General features: G+C 46.0%; 1 protein-coding gene across 1 annotated transcript in view; it reads left to right on the top strand.

Moving 5' to 3' along the window:
- The window catches only part of SREBF2 (sterol regulatory element binding transcription factor 2), a 74,687-nt gene that overhangs the window by 330 nt on the left and 61,907 nt on the right, over positions 1-12,450 (top strand). The window lies entirely within an intron of this gene.

Genomic DNA, 12,450 nt, shown 5'->3' with positions numbered 1-12,450 from the left:
CGGGGGCCGCGCGGGGAGGAAGGGGTTACGGCGGCGCGCCCGGGTGCGCGTGCGCCCACCCCCCGACAGCCCCGGCTCGCGCGGGAAGAACCCCGTGCGCACGGTCCCCCCGGAGGTCCCCAACCCTTCCGGCGCTGCGAGCGTGAGCCCGGCCCAGCCGCGCAGCTCCGGGAGGCCGTGGGATCTGGGGCGCCGCGGGGCCGAAAGCGGCGCGAGAGTCGCGGGTTCCAGAGCGCGGGGCCAGGGACGTCGCGGGGGCGTCTCAGGGTGCGGCCTAAGGAGAGCGTGTGGCCGCCGCCTCCCTCGCGCGCCCACACGCGGTTTCCGTGGTCCGCTCTCCCGCCGCCCGCGACCGCGCGTCGCACCTGTCACTCCCTGCCCGGCCGCGGGGCCGGCTTTGGGATTCCCGGGGCCCAGCCCCCAGTCTCCGCGCCCCGAATCCCTGGGCTTCTCAAGATTGACCGACGGCTAGGTTGCCGGGTGCTCCGCGAAACTTTGGGTAGCGACTGCAGAAGCAAGTTGCTGATGAAGAGAGCAGTGGCGGCGGAGTGTGGACGCATCTCTCCGGGATGGAGACCCGGGCGCTCCTGCTGTCACGCTGCAAAGGGAATTGAGCAGAAGGAATTTTGAGTTGTGGCCCCTCGGGTACGGGCTGGGGAGCGGGTGGCCTTTGTTCCAGCGCCTTAACAGCGGAGTGGAAGAGCTGGTAGGAGCCCAGGGATCCAATCTTAAAATACTAATTTTGCGACCACGGGAACCACGATTTGGAGAGGGTCAGCGGCTTGCTCAAGGTCACCCAGCTGGTTAGAGCCTAGTTCTTGCAGTTCCTGGGCCAGTATTGGTTTTTTTATACCCGTCCTTTCAAGAAAGAGTCCAGTTGACTAGGCTGGTAATCTTATTAACTCGATAGTTGCACTCTTATGTTTAGGCCCCAAAATGCTTTGTATTATTTCACTTCTTGCTCACAACAATCCTGTGAGATATTCTTATTACCCCTATTTTAATACGGTAATTAAAGAAGCCAAGGCCAGGAGATGTTGACTTATCTAAGGCCACTCACCTTAGAGAGCTTAGGCAGAAACACAGGTGCATTGTACTTTCCAGTTTTCAGAATGCTTTCATGTCCAGGATCTCACTACAGCCTTGCAGGCATGTGTGATGGCTACATCCCCGTTGTGCAGATGAAGAAACAGAAGCAGCAGAAGATTCTCTTTTGGGGGAAGAGATAAATGCAGCAGCTAATTGAAAAGGATCTGTTTGCCATTTTCCCATTTTGCTTTTGTAATATTTCTCCCCTTGGTTTGTCCTTGATTTCCATTTTGGTCATGTGGGCAGTGTGATAAGACCCTTAATTGAAGCCCCAGTTCTAACCACAGACTCTTTACTAAGTGCTTCTAAATACAGAAATGGGTTAACAAATGGGGGATGGGGTAGGTGGGGGTTGGGAACATAGCAAGGGCAGCTAACACGTTTTGAGAACTTCTGTGCCAGACGGTGTTAAACAGTTATACACGTTAATGTTCTCAATCCTCCTAACAACTCTGTCAGGTAGAGAGAACTGTTATACTAGTCATCTCCCTCTCACACATCCTGAAAGTGAGGCCCAGGGCGGTTCATTAATTTACTGAAAATTACACAGCCAGTAGAAAGTACTGTATGTCTATAGCTGCCTACCTGCAAGGGCACAGAAAGAAATTCATGTGCATTTTGCATTCCTATTCCATGATCAATTCCTATTTGTCTTATTTTATCTAATTTTTAAATTTAAATTTTTATTTAGTTATTTTTTGAGACAGGGTCTCATTCTGTCACCCAGCCTGGAATGCAGTGGCACAATCACAGCTCACTGCAGCCTTGACCTTCTGGGCTCAAGCAATCCTCCCACCCCAGCCTCCCAAGTAGCTGGGACCACAGATACATGCCACCACGCCCAGCGAATTTTTTGAATTTTGTAGAGATGAGGTCTCACTATGTTGCCAGGCATAAACTCTTAGGCTCAAATGATCCTCCTGCCTCAGCCTCCCAAAGTGCTCTAGGATTACAGGTGTGAGCCACCTAAATGTTTTTTTTGTGTGTGTTTTTTTTTTTTCGAGACGGAGTTTTGCTACTGTTGCCCAGGCTGGAGTGCAATGGCGCAATCTCGGCTCACCGCAACCTCCGCCTCCCGAGTTCAAGCGATTCTCCTGTCTCAGCCTCCTGAGTAGCTGGGATTACAGGCATGCGCCACCACGCCCGGCTAATTTTGTATTTTTAGTAGAGACAGGGTTTCTCCATATTGGTTGGGTTGGTCTTGAACTCCCAACCTCAGGTGATCTGCCCACCTTGGCCTCCCAAAGTGCTGAGATTACAGGCATGAGCCACCGCGCCTGGCCGAGCCACCTAATTTTTTTTAGAGACAGTGTCTGGCTGTTGCCCAGGCTGGAGTGCAGTGGCACAATCATAGCTCACTGCAGCCTTGAACTCTTGGGCTTAAGCAATCCTCCCAGCTCAGCTTCCCGAGTAGTTAGGACTAAGGCATGTGCCACCACACCTAGCTAATTTATATATATATATAGTAGGGCCAGTCTCACTGTGTTGCCCAGGCTAGTCTTGAATTTCCGGGCACATGCAGTCCTCCTGTCTTGGCCTCCCAAAGTGCTGGGATTACTGGCATGAGCCACTATACCCAACCCTGTCTCAATTTGTAATGAGTTTAAATTACCTAGTGGTTAATACTGTCTTTATCCCCACAGATTTCTGAATAAAATGGAAACTACCACCTTCTGGAAACTACCACAGTGGTTCATTGGCTTCCTAGGTCCCTTAGGTTTGATCCCAGTGGAAGATTCCACTTCTCTGTCCTTCCAGAAGACCTGGTTTATAATAGTGCATAAGGCTTTTTCTCAAAATAGTTGTGTACCGCACAAGGAAGAGGTGTGGCTGTTTTGTCACAGGAGACCTAGGGGCCAGGTTTGGGAAAAGTGGTTCCATGTCTTCAGTTGATCAACAAGTATTCAAGTGCTGGCTGTGGTTTCTGAGCTGTAAGGAATCATGAAAGATAGCATAGAATTTTATGGCTTCATGGAGCTTGAGATGAGAAACTCTAGTGCCAGTATGGAACAGCTTAAAATTGCACAGCGCAACAAGTGAAAGTCAGCAGTGAGGGTAGCTTGGTAAAGGCTGGCTTACCAGGAAGACCACACCAAAGAGGTAGCTCTTGACCTGGGCCTTAGAGGACAAAAAGAGTTGGGCAGGCTGAAGTTCAGTGGTCTGAAGATAAAATTATCCCTTGATTCTCACCCCTGTGTTCCCCTTACTGAACGTTAGCTCCTTGAGGCAGGGACCTTCGTTTCATTCCCACTGAATTCTTTGAACCTCGAACAGTGCCTGGCACAGTGAGAGTGCCCATTAAATATTTGTGGAATGCCTGAGTGATCCAGTGATCTTGGGCTGGGCAGGATACTAATTGTCCTGGACATGGTTTGGAGTTGGATTAGATCAAGGATAGCCAGCCTGGATGCTTCTAGGAGCCGGTCAGGTGAGGAAGGGGAGAGGCAGGGTGAGTACATTTACTTCCTTTGTGTATGTATGGTGGGGATAAGGGGTAGATGCAACCTAGAGAGCGTCCAGGAGGTGCAGGCAGGCAAGGATCCATTCCAAAATGTCTGCTGTGTTCCACGCCATTGGTACCCTTCAAGGATATGGGCTCAGGGAGGCCACATTCATTTACTCATTCAACACATCTCTTGAATGGCTTCTAAGTATTCATGATGGACAAAGGATAACTTGAGCAAGACAGATGATGTGTCTTCTCTCTCAGGAAGCTAACATTCTTGATGGAGGAAATACAAGTTGAGTAAAATAAATGAACAGTTTAGGCAGGGCACTGTGAACAAAATAAAATTGGGCCATAGTATAGAGTGTGACTGGGCTAGCCTACTTAGATTCGGAAGTCCAGGGAGGCTTCTTGGACAAGAGGTATCAGTGTCTGTTTTTCTAGAGATGCCCAAGTCTGAATTTTTATTTGAAATACCCAGATTTTTGGCTGGGCACAGTGGCTCATGCCTGTAATCCCAACACTTTGGGAGGCTGAGGTGGGTGGATCACAAGGTCAGGAGTTCAAGACCAGCCTAGCCAATACGGTGAAACCCCATCTCTACTAAAAATACAAAAATTAGCCGGGCATGGTGGTACACACCTGTGTTCCCAGCTACCCGGGAGGCAGAGACAGGAGAATCACTTGAACCTGGGAGGCAGAGGTTGCAGTAAGCTGAGATCATGCCACTGCACTCCAGCCTAGGCAACAGAATGAGACTACATCTAAAAAAAAAAAGAAAAAAATACTGGACATGGTGGCTCACACCTATAATCCCAGCACTTTGGGAGGCCTAGATGGGTGGATCACCTGAGGTTGGGAGTTCAAGACCAGCCTGACCAACATGGAGAAACCCCGTCTCTACTAAAAATACAAAATTAGCCAGGCGTGGTGGCGCATGCCTGTAATTCCAGCTACTCAGGAGGCTAAGGCAGGAGAATTGCTTGAACCCGGGAGGCAGAGGTTGCAGTGAGCCGAGATCGTGCCATTGCACTCCAGCCTGGGCAACAAGAGCAAGACTCTGTCTCAAAAAAAAGAAGAAATAGCCAGATTTTTATATGTTGGCTCATTTAAAAAAAAAAAGAAAACATACTATAGGCACCTAATAAAGCATGTGTGCTAGTTGATCTCTGGGGTCTTGTACTACTGCAGAACGTCCTATTGTCCCAGGCCCCCAGGTTTCCCATAATAGAGTAAGCCTACCATTTCATTTTGTATTGTATATCTCTATTTTGAGAAAGGGCCTCATGCGCCGTTACACACCAGGTGTTCTGGAAGGGCAGCAAGGTGGGATCCTCTTCCACTGGGATCAGGAAAGGAACCGTCATGGAGGTGACCTTTTTGCTGGGTCCAAATAGATGGGTGGCAGGAGCAGCCTGACAAGTATGTGGGAGGAGTTAGAACAAGCTGCCTTTGGAAATGAAAGGTTACTAGAGATTTCTTGGAATATAGTGTGTGTGAGGAAACAGTAGAAGATGAGATCTGAGAGGTGAGGTGGAGCTAAATTGTATTGTAGATGCAAGGTGTTTTATGGAATATAGGGAGAGAATTGTTGAAGATTTTCAAGTAGGGGGTGACACATTAATCATGGGTTTTTAAGAAAATTGAACTGTGGGCTGGGCTCGGTGGCTCATGCCTGTAATCCTAGCATTTTGGGAGGCCGAGGAGGGTGGATCACCCGAGGTCAGGAGTTCGAGACCAGCCTGGCCAACATGGTGAAACCCCATCTCTACTAAAGATACAAAAATTAGCCGGGCATGGTGGTGGGCATCTGTAATCCCAGCTACTTGGGAAGCTGAGGCAGGAGAATCGCTTGAACCTGGGAGGCAGAGGTTGCAGTGAACCCAGATTGTGCCAGTGTACTCCAGCCTAGGTGACAGAGCAAGACCTTGTCTCAAAAAGAAAAGAAAAAGAAAATTGAACTGTGGTGATAGACAAGGAAGATTGGAGGCAGGGAGGCCAATTAGGAAACTGTAGCCATCCAGGTGTGAGGTGATGAAGCGTGACAAATTTGGATGGGAAGTGGCCCTCATTCAAATACCTTTCCATGGCACTGACTTGGGCCTCTGCTTGCTTCTCCCTGCAGACACCCAGTTTGACAGAGTACCCTGCATTACCTGGCACTGAATAGGTATTCTGAAAGGTGTGTCTGATGAGGAAAGGAAAGCACCTCAAATTCGGTCTGAGTGTTCACACCATTGGGAAGGTTGGAGTGGCCAACTGGGTGAGCAAGGAGTGAGTGTTGGGGATGTGACAGGACATGTCCTCATTGAAGGCTTGTCCCTGAAGGCAGAGCAGAGGGAGAATTCTAAGATCCCGTTAAGACTTTGAGTCTGGAGCATTGGGGGAGTTAGGAGTCAGCAGAAAGAGCTGATTAGGGGAAATGATGAAAATTTGTCTTAATTGTGCTGAAATTGGGGTGCCTAGGGGTCATGAGTAGGAAATGAGATGTAGATACTTAGGAGAAGGTAAAACTGGGATGGAGATTGAAGAGAGTCACTGTTGAGTCAAGAGGAGAGAACTGGGAGATTCAAGGTTAGGAAAGTGTTAGCTTTTCAAGGAGTAGTCTGTAGATGGTGGAGACAATGCCACAGAGAACAGCAAGGATGACAAGCATGCACGGAGTCATGGGACTTGGTATTAGGAGGCCGAACTTTGCCAGAACAGTCAGATGAGGGAATCCAAGGCAGAAAGGAAGCAGGGGTGAGTGGGAGATGGGCAAGTGGAGGCAAGTAGTTCTCTTTGGAGAAAGTAGAATAATTTTTTCAATGAGCTGATCTACTTTCTGTCTTGATGAGTTTGCCTATTCTGGACAACTCATAAATGGAATCAGACAGGTAGCATAATATTGCTTAGGTTCATCATGTTGCAGTGTAGTGTTCCATTGCATGGACATACTGCATTCTGTTTTATCTACTCCTCAGTTGGTGGACATTTGGGCCGTTTCCACTCTGTCTACATTATGAATGAAGCTGCTGCAAACTTTTGTGTACAAGTTGCTGTGTGGACATATATGTTCATTTCTCTTGAGTAGATCTTTTACATTTTTTGTTGTTTATGTTTTCCAAGAGCTTATAATAAATAGTCCCATTTATTCACATGCTTAGTTTCTTTCTTTTTTTTTTTTTGAGACGGAGTCTCACTCTGTCGCCCAGGCTGGAATGCAGTGGTGCAGTCTCAGCTCACTGCATCCTCTGCCTCCTGGGTTAAGGCAATTCTCTGCCTCAGCCTCCCAAGTAGCTGAGATTACAGGCACCCGCCGCCACGCCCAGCTAATTTTTTGTATTTTTAGTAGAGACGGGGTTTCACCGTCTTGGCCAGGCTGGTCTTGAACTCCTGACCTTGTGATCCACCCGAATCGGCCTCCCAAAGTTCTGGGATTACAGACGTGAGCCACCGCGCCTGACCCACATGCTTAGTTTCTATGTTCCTGTAAGTAATTCGCCGTAAATCTTGTGACGGAAACTTTCAACGTGGTGGTCAATTCCTTTCTTTCCTGCCCCGTCTGATGGCTATGGTTTAGGTCTGCTCTCCCTTCACTTATGTGGGGACAACCCCTAACCATCACCCTTGGGGGCAATGTTGAAGCTCTTCTTTCCCAGTTCTTGTTTTTTTACTCACTTATTTTAGTGGAGTACATCCTCCAGTGGCTTCCTGAGAAAGAGTACATTGTAGGTAACTCTTTGAGGCCTTGCCTGTCTAAAAACATCTTTATACTAACCTCATTCCAATTTGGTAGTTTGGCTGAGTTTAGAATTTTAGGTTGGACAGAGTTTTATGTCAGAATTTTGAAGGCATTGTCTGATTATCTTCTTGCTTCTAGTAGAGAAATCTGATGCCATTTCCATTCTTGATCCTTTGTGTATAACCTGTTTTCTTCTCTGGAAGCTTTTAGGATCCTGTCTTTATGTTCTGAATTCCATGACAACGTGCCTTGATGTGACTGGGCCGACAGTCACTGTCCCTACTTGTTGGGGCTCTGGAGAGCTGACTGTTTCTGATACCTGAATTCATGCAGTCCCCCTGTCATCAGCCTCCTTGTCACCTGAGCCTGCAGAGGAACTTCCAGTAACCGAACCTTTCCATGGCACTGATTTGGGCCTCTGCTTGCTTCTCTCTGCAGACACCCAGTTTCATCTTTGGCAGAGTACCCTGCAGTACCTGGCACTGAATAGGCACTCTGTAAAGGTGTGTCTAATGAGGAAAGGAAAGCACCTCAAGTTCAGTCTGGGTGTTCACACCATTGGGAAAGTTGGAGTGGCCAACTGGCTGAGCTACGAGTGAGTGTTGGGGATGGTAGTGGTCAGCACATCCCTAGGAGGTAAAGGTGGGAGAAGAGTGGAAACTGACTTCACATTTCTCCAGGGAGGGATGCTTTGGAAAAACTGCTCAGTGAGGTGAAGCACAGATGCTTTTCATCCCTTTTGTACCTTTTTAAAGACACAAGGTGTGTTTTGACACTGAAGTATATATGAGGGCTGCTAACGTTTGGGTTGAAAGAGCTGCTGTTGTCCACAGCTTATTTATTTTCCTCCCATTTTTATCTCCTGGTCTCATCCAGTTACTTTTCCTGGGATATGTTTTGGGGGTTGCTCAGATCACGACACTAGAGTCCCTTTGGGTTTCTCCTCCCTCCTCTGTCTATTTGGCCTCGCCCTTGACAAACATTCCCCACATTCACACCCAGGCCTTTGGCCTAATGTTCTTGAATGCTGCTTGCCTCTCATTGAACAGGCTTTTATGTAGCTTTCATATTCAGTTAATATCTTGGCATTTTAAAAAATATATATTTTTGCTTCTTTCTCAACTAGATCATTTCTCTCCTCAAATTTGTAATTAAAAAAAGGAAATTATCATGCAGTTTTATTCAATTAGAACTTTGCGAATATCAAATTGTCCATATCCTTCTAGATTCTTGTCTGAACATTGCTTATCTGCATACATATCACAGTGTTTTCACATAGGGATTGCTGTATGTTGAAGTAGTTGAGGTGTAATAGCCATATAATCTAATGTGATCCATCTGAATAGGCATACCCTTGCATACCTGTGTACCTGTTGAACATTTTCATCATTTGCAATTTTTTCTTAACATAAGCACTGTTGTTCTGAATACTTGTGAACAAGTCACTTGGGAGTTTGTTCATGGGCATGTATCTTCCAAAGAGGAGTCTTCAAGTTGAGCTGGGTAACACACTGCCAGCTGTAGCCTTTTCATTTTAAAAACATTTCCAGTGCTGCAAATTACAGTGGTGATTGGGAATTACAACTTGGAAAATATTTTTATTTTTTTAAAAGATAGTACATTCATATGAATCAAAATACGTAAAAGGGTACTATGAAAAGTCTTGCTCCCGGCCCTACCCACTATCTGCTTAGTCCCACCGCTCCCTCACAAGTAATTAAATTTTTAGTTTCTTTTACCTGCTTCAAAATGTATTTGTTATTACAAAAGAAGCTAATAACAAATATTGATTTTAGTTTTTGCTTTGCTTTCCTTTTTGACTGAAAAAGGTAGCATGCTATATAAGTCCTGTTCTTCTGTGCCTTGCCTTTTCCTTTCCACTTACCAGTGTATCTTATAGATCATCCCAGACTTTTTCACTGCTGCATGGTTTTCCATTTGATGATGCCCTGTAATTTATTCATCCAGTCCTTTTTTGATGGGCATCTGAAGATATTTTCAGTCTTTTGCTATTAAAAACAAATGCTGCAGTGAATAGCTTTGTAAATTCTTCCTTTCACACATGTGCAAGTGTAGATGCAGGAGCAGTTACCAGAGTGGGATTGTTGGATCAAAGCCAGGGTGGTGCTGTCTCCGACAGTTGTCGCAAGAATCCAGTTAGGTAAAACATAAGAGGGGCCGGTCATGGTGGCTCATGCCTATAATCCAAGCACTTGGGGAGGCCGAGCCGGGTGAATCATGAGGTCAGGAGATCAAGACCATCCTGGCTAACATGGTGAAACCCTGTCTCGACTAAACAATACAAAAAATTAGCCGGGCGTGGTGGCATGAGCCTGTAATCCCAGCTACTCGGGAGGCTGAGGCAAGAGAATCTCTTGAACCCAGGAGGTGGAGATTGCAGTGAGCCGAAATCACACCACTGCATTCTAGCTTGGATGCCAGAGCGAGACGGCCGTCTCAAAAAAAGAAAAGATAAGATTATAATGGAGCTATTGCCATACCATCTAGGTGTGTGTAAGTATACTCTGTGATGTTTGCACAATGAAGCAGTTGCCTAATGACACATTTCTCAGAATGAATCCTGTTGTCAAGTAACACATGACTTGATAATGGATACAAGATCATTTCATCTTGATCCCAGATAGATACATTGAGATGCATTGATGTTCTCTAAGTGAACATGACTCATCATGTTCTTTATTAGTTATTGACTGTTTCCGTAGTCACCTCTACTTTTTGATCGTTCACCAGGTTTTGAAATCACTGTGTAGGCAGCACCCACTGTGTAGTTCAGAACTTTATGCAGGCCTGTTTTGTACTGGGCTCCAGGTTCAGTGTTGGCAAATAAACAAGGTCCTTGTACAGAATGTGTATGGCCTTGGGTGCCAGGCACTGTTCCATGCCTTAACCTACATTCGTCTCATAATACGTTTTTTCATGTAATCTTTCTTCAATTCTGTGGTATGCTACAGGTGAAGAAACTGAGGCCTAGATCACATAGCTTGTAAGTGATGGAATAGTGGCCTAAATCCAAACATGTGCAACTCCAAAACCCATGTATTTTTCCTCTACCCCATGCCCTGTCTGATGTAAGCAGGCTTTGAAGTTGCAAATACCAGGTGGTGTGGTGTGCTTTGAAGCTATTTATTCAACATGTGTTTATCAAGAAGTGTCTGGCCAGGCGCAGTAGCTCATACCTGAAATCCTAGCACTGTGGGAGGCCAAGATGAGAGGATCCCTTGAGCCCAGGAGTTTGAGACTAGCCTGGGCAACATACCTGGACAACATAGTGAGACCCCATTTCTGTAAAAAAAAAAAAAAAAAAATAGAAAAATTAGCCAGGCTTGGTGGCACCAGCCTGTAGTCCCAACTACTTAGGAGGCTGAGGTGGGAAGATCACTTGAGCCTAAGAGGCTGAAGATGCAGTGAGTCACGATCACACCACTGCACTTCAGCCTCGTCAACAGAGTGAGACCCTGTCTCAAAAAAAAAAAAAATATATATATATATATATATACACACACACATACACACACACATATATATGTATATGTATATATGTTTTTTAAATTAAAAAAATGTCTGCTCTATGCTGGACACTTAAAGTGACTTCCCCTGGGTCCTAGGGTACTTTCTGATCCTTAATTTCCTCTGTAAGGTGGGGATTGGGTACCTTAGCTCACTTAGTTCTTGCGGCACCTATGATGTAGCTAAGGTACAAAAAAGGAAGAGGACAGGACCTAACCTGTTTTGGCTCTATTTAAAGATGAATGAGGAACTGAATGAACTTCAGTTTGCGCATTGATGTAGGACTAGGGGACCTGTTTTTAGAATATGTTTGGAAATGTTTATTTTTTCCTTTTGAAATGGCTTTTGTAGGTGTGGTAGTGGGACACAGAGGAGCAGTCACAGAGTGTGGTGCAAGTGACCACAAAATCAAGGGTTAAACTTTGTTGACATGATGGAATTTTTTAGAGTAGCAGAATCCCAGAGCCTGTGCCTTAAGGTAAGGCTCCCTGGGGAACTTTGTTTAGAAATTAATCCTAAACTATTGAAGGGCTTGCAAACTAGAAAATTTCTGCATATCTCAGGCCTTGATAATTGCTAATGAATATGTATCTAAATGTCCCTTACAAGCTTGCTCCTCCACCTGGCCCTGTGGAACAGGTCTGTTGGGTTCAGGATCTGGTTTGGAACAGTGATGAAATTTCAAGCTGCTGAACCAGATATGGAACTGCTTTGCTAACCTGGTGTCTGCCCAGCTTAAGCCCTCTCCATCCCACAGCTGTGAAAGGAAATCATGCTTCTTCCCAGGTGCTAACGTTCCTGTGAGACCTTACACTTTACCCAAGTCCTCCTGATACATTTGTCTTCCTAATAAGTGCTATAAGATTGAGGCTTGATTTCCACCCACCCCCACCCCCGCAAGAATCTTGCTCTGTCGCCCAGGCTAGGGTGCAGTGGCGCGATCTCTGCTCACTGCGACCTCCGCCTCCTGGGTTCAAGCAATTCTCCTGTCTCCTGTAATCCCAAGTAGCTGGGATTACAGGTGTGTGCCACTACGCCAGGCTAATTTTTATATTTTTAGTAAAGATGAGGTTTCAACATGTTGGCCATGCTGGTCTTGAACTCCTTACCTCGTGATCCACCTGCCTTGGCCTCCCAAAGTGCTGGGATTACAGGTGTGAGCCACTGCACCTGGCCAAGGCTTGATTTTTATGCCCATTTTCCATGGACATAGATGAAGGCACTGAGACAGAGAAATTAGATGATTTGCCAATGCTTCCTGTGCCGATGACGTGGAATGAACTTGGATTTTCTGATGTGGGATTCCATATTCTTCGCTGTCCTATGAAAATGAGGTGGGAGATGCCCTGATTCAGGAAGCCTGTCTGTCTAGGAGCCCCTTCTCTGGTCAAAAGTTGTTTTTAAAAAATCCTTGCTGCGTTTCAACATGAATGAGTATCCACTGTATTCATAGCACAGTGCTAGAAGGTGTTAGAGATGAATGAAATGGCCTCTGCTTTCAGGGAGCTAACATGTAAACATCCAGTCATAATACGTGGGAAAATACAGCAGAGGCTATAACAGAGGAACAACTCTAAATCCTTGGAGGACTGAGGAAGGGAATTAGAAAAATCTTCACAAGGACTTTGGCATTTGGGCTGAGTTGTGAAGAATGAGTAAATAG

The sequence above is a fragment of the Nomascus leucogenys genome, chromosome 7b, assembly GCF_006542625.1.
Source record: "Nomascus leucogenys isolate Asia chromosome 7b, Asia_NLE_v1, whole genome shotgun sequence".
Lineage (NCBI taxonomy): Eukaryota > Metazoa > Chordata > Mammalia > Primates > Hylobatidae > Nomascus > Nomascus leucogenys.
This window is presented reverse-complemented; position numbering and strand designations above follow the sequence as displayed.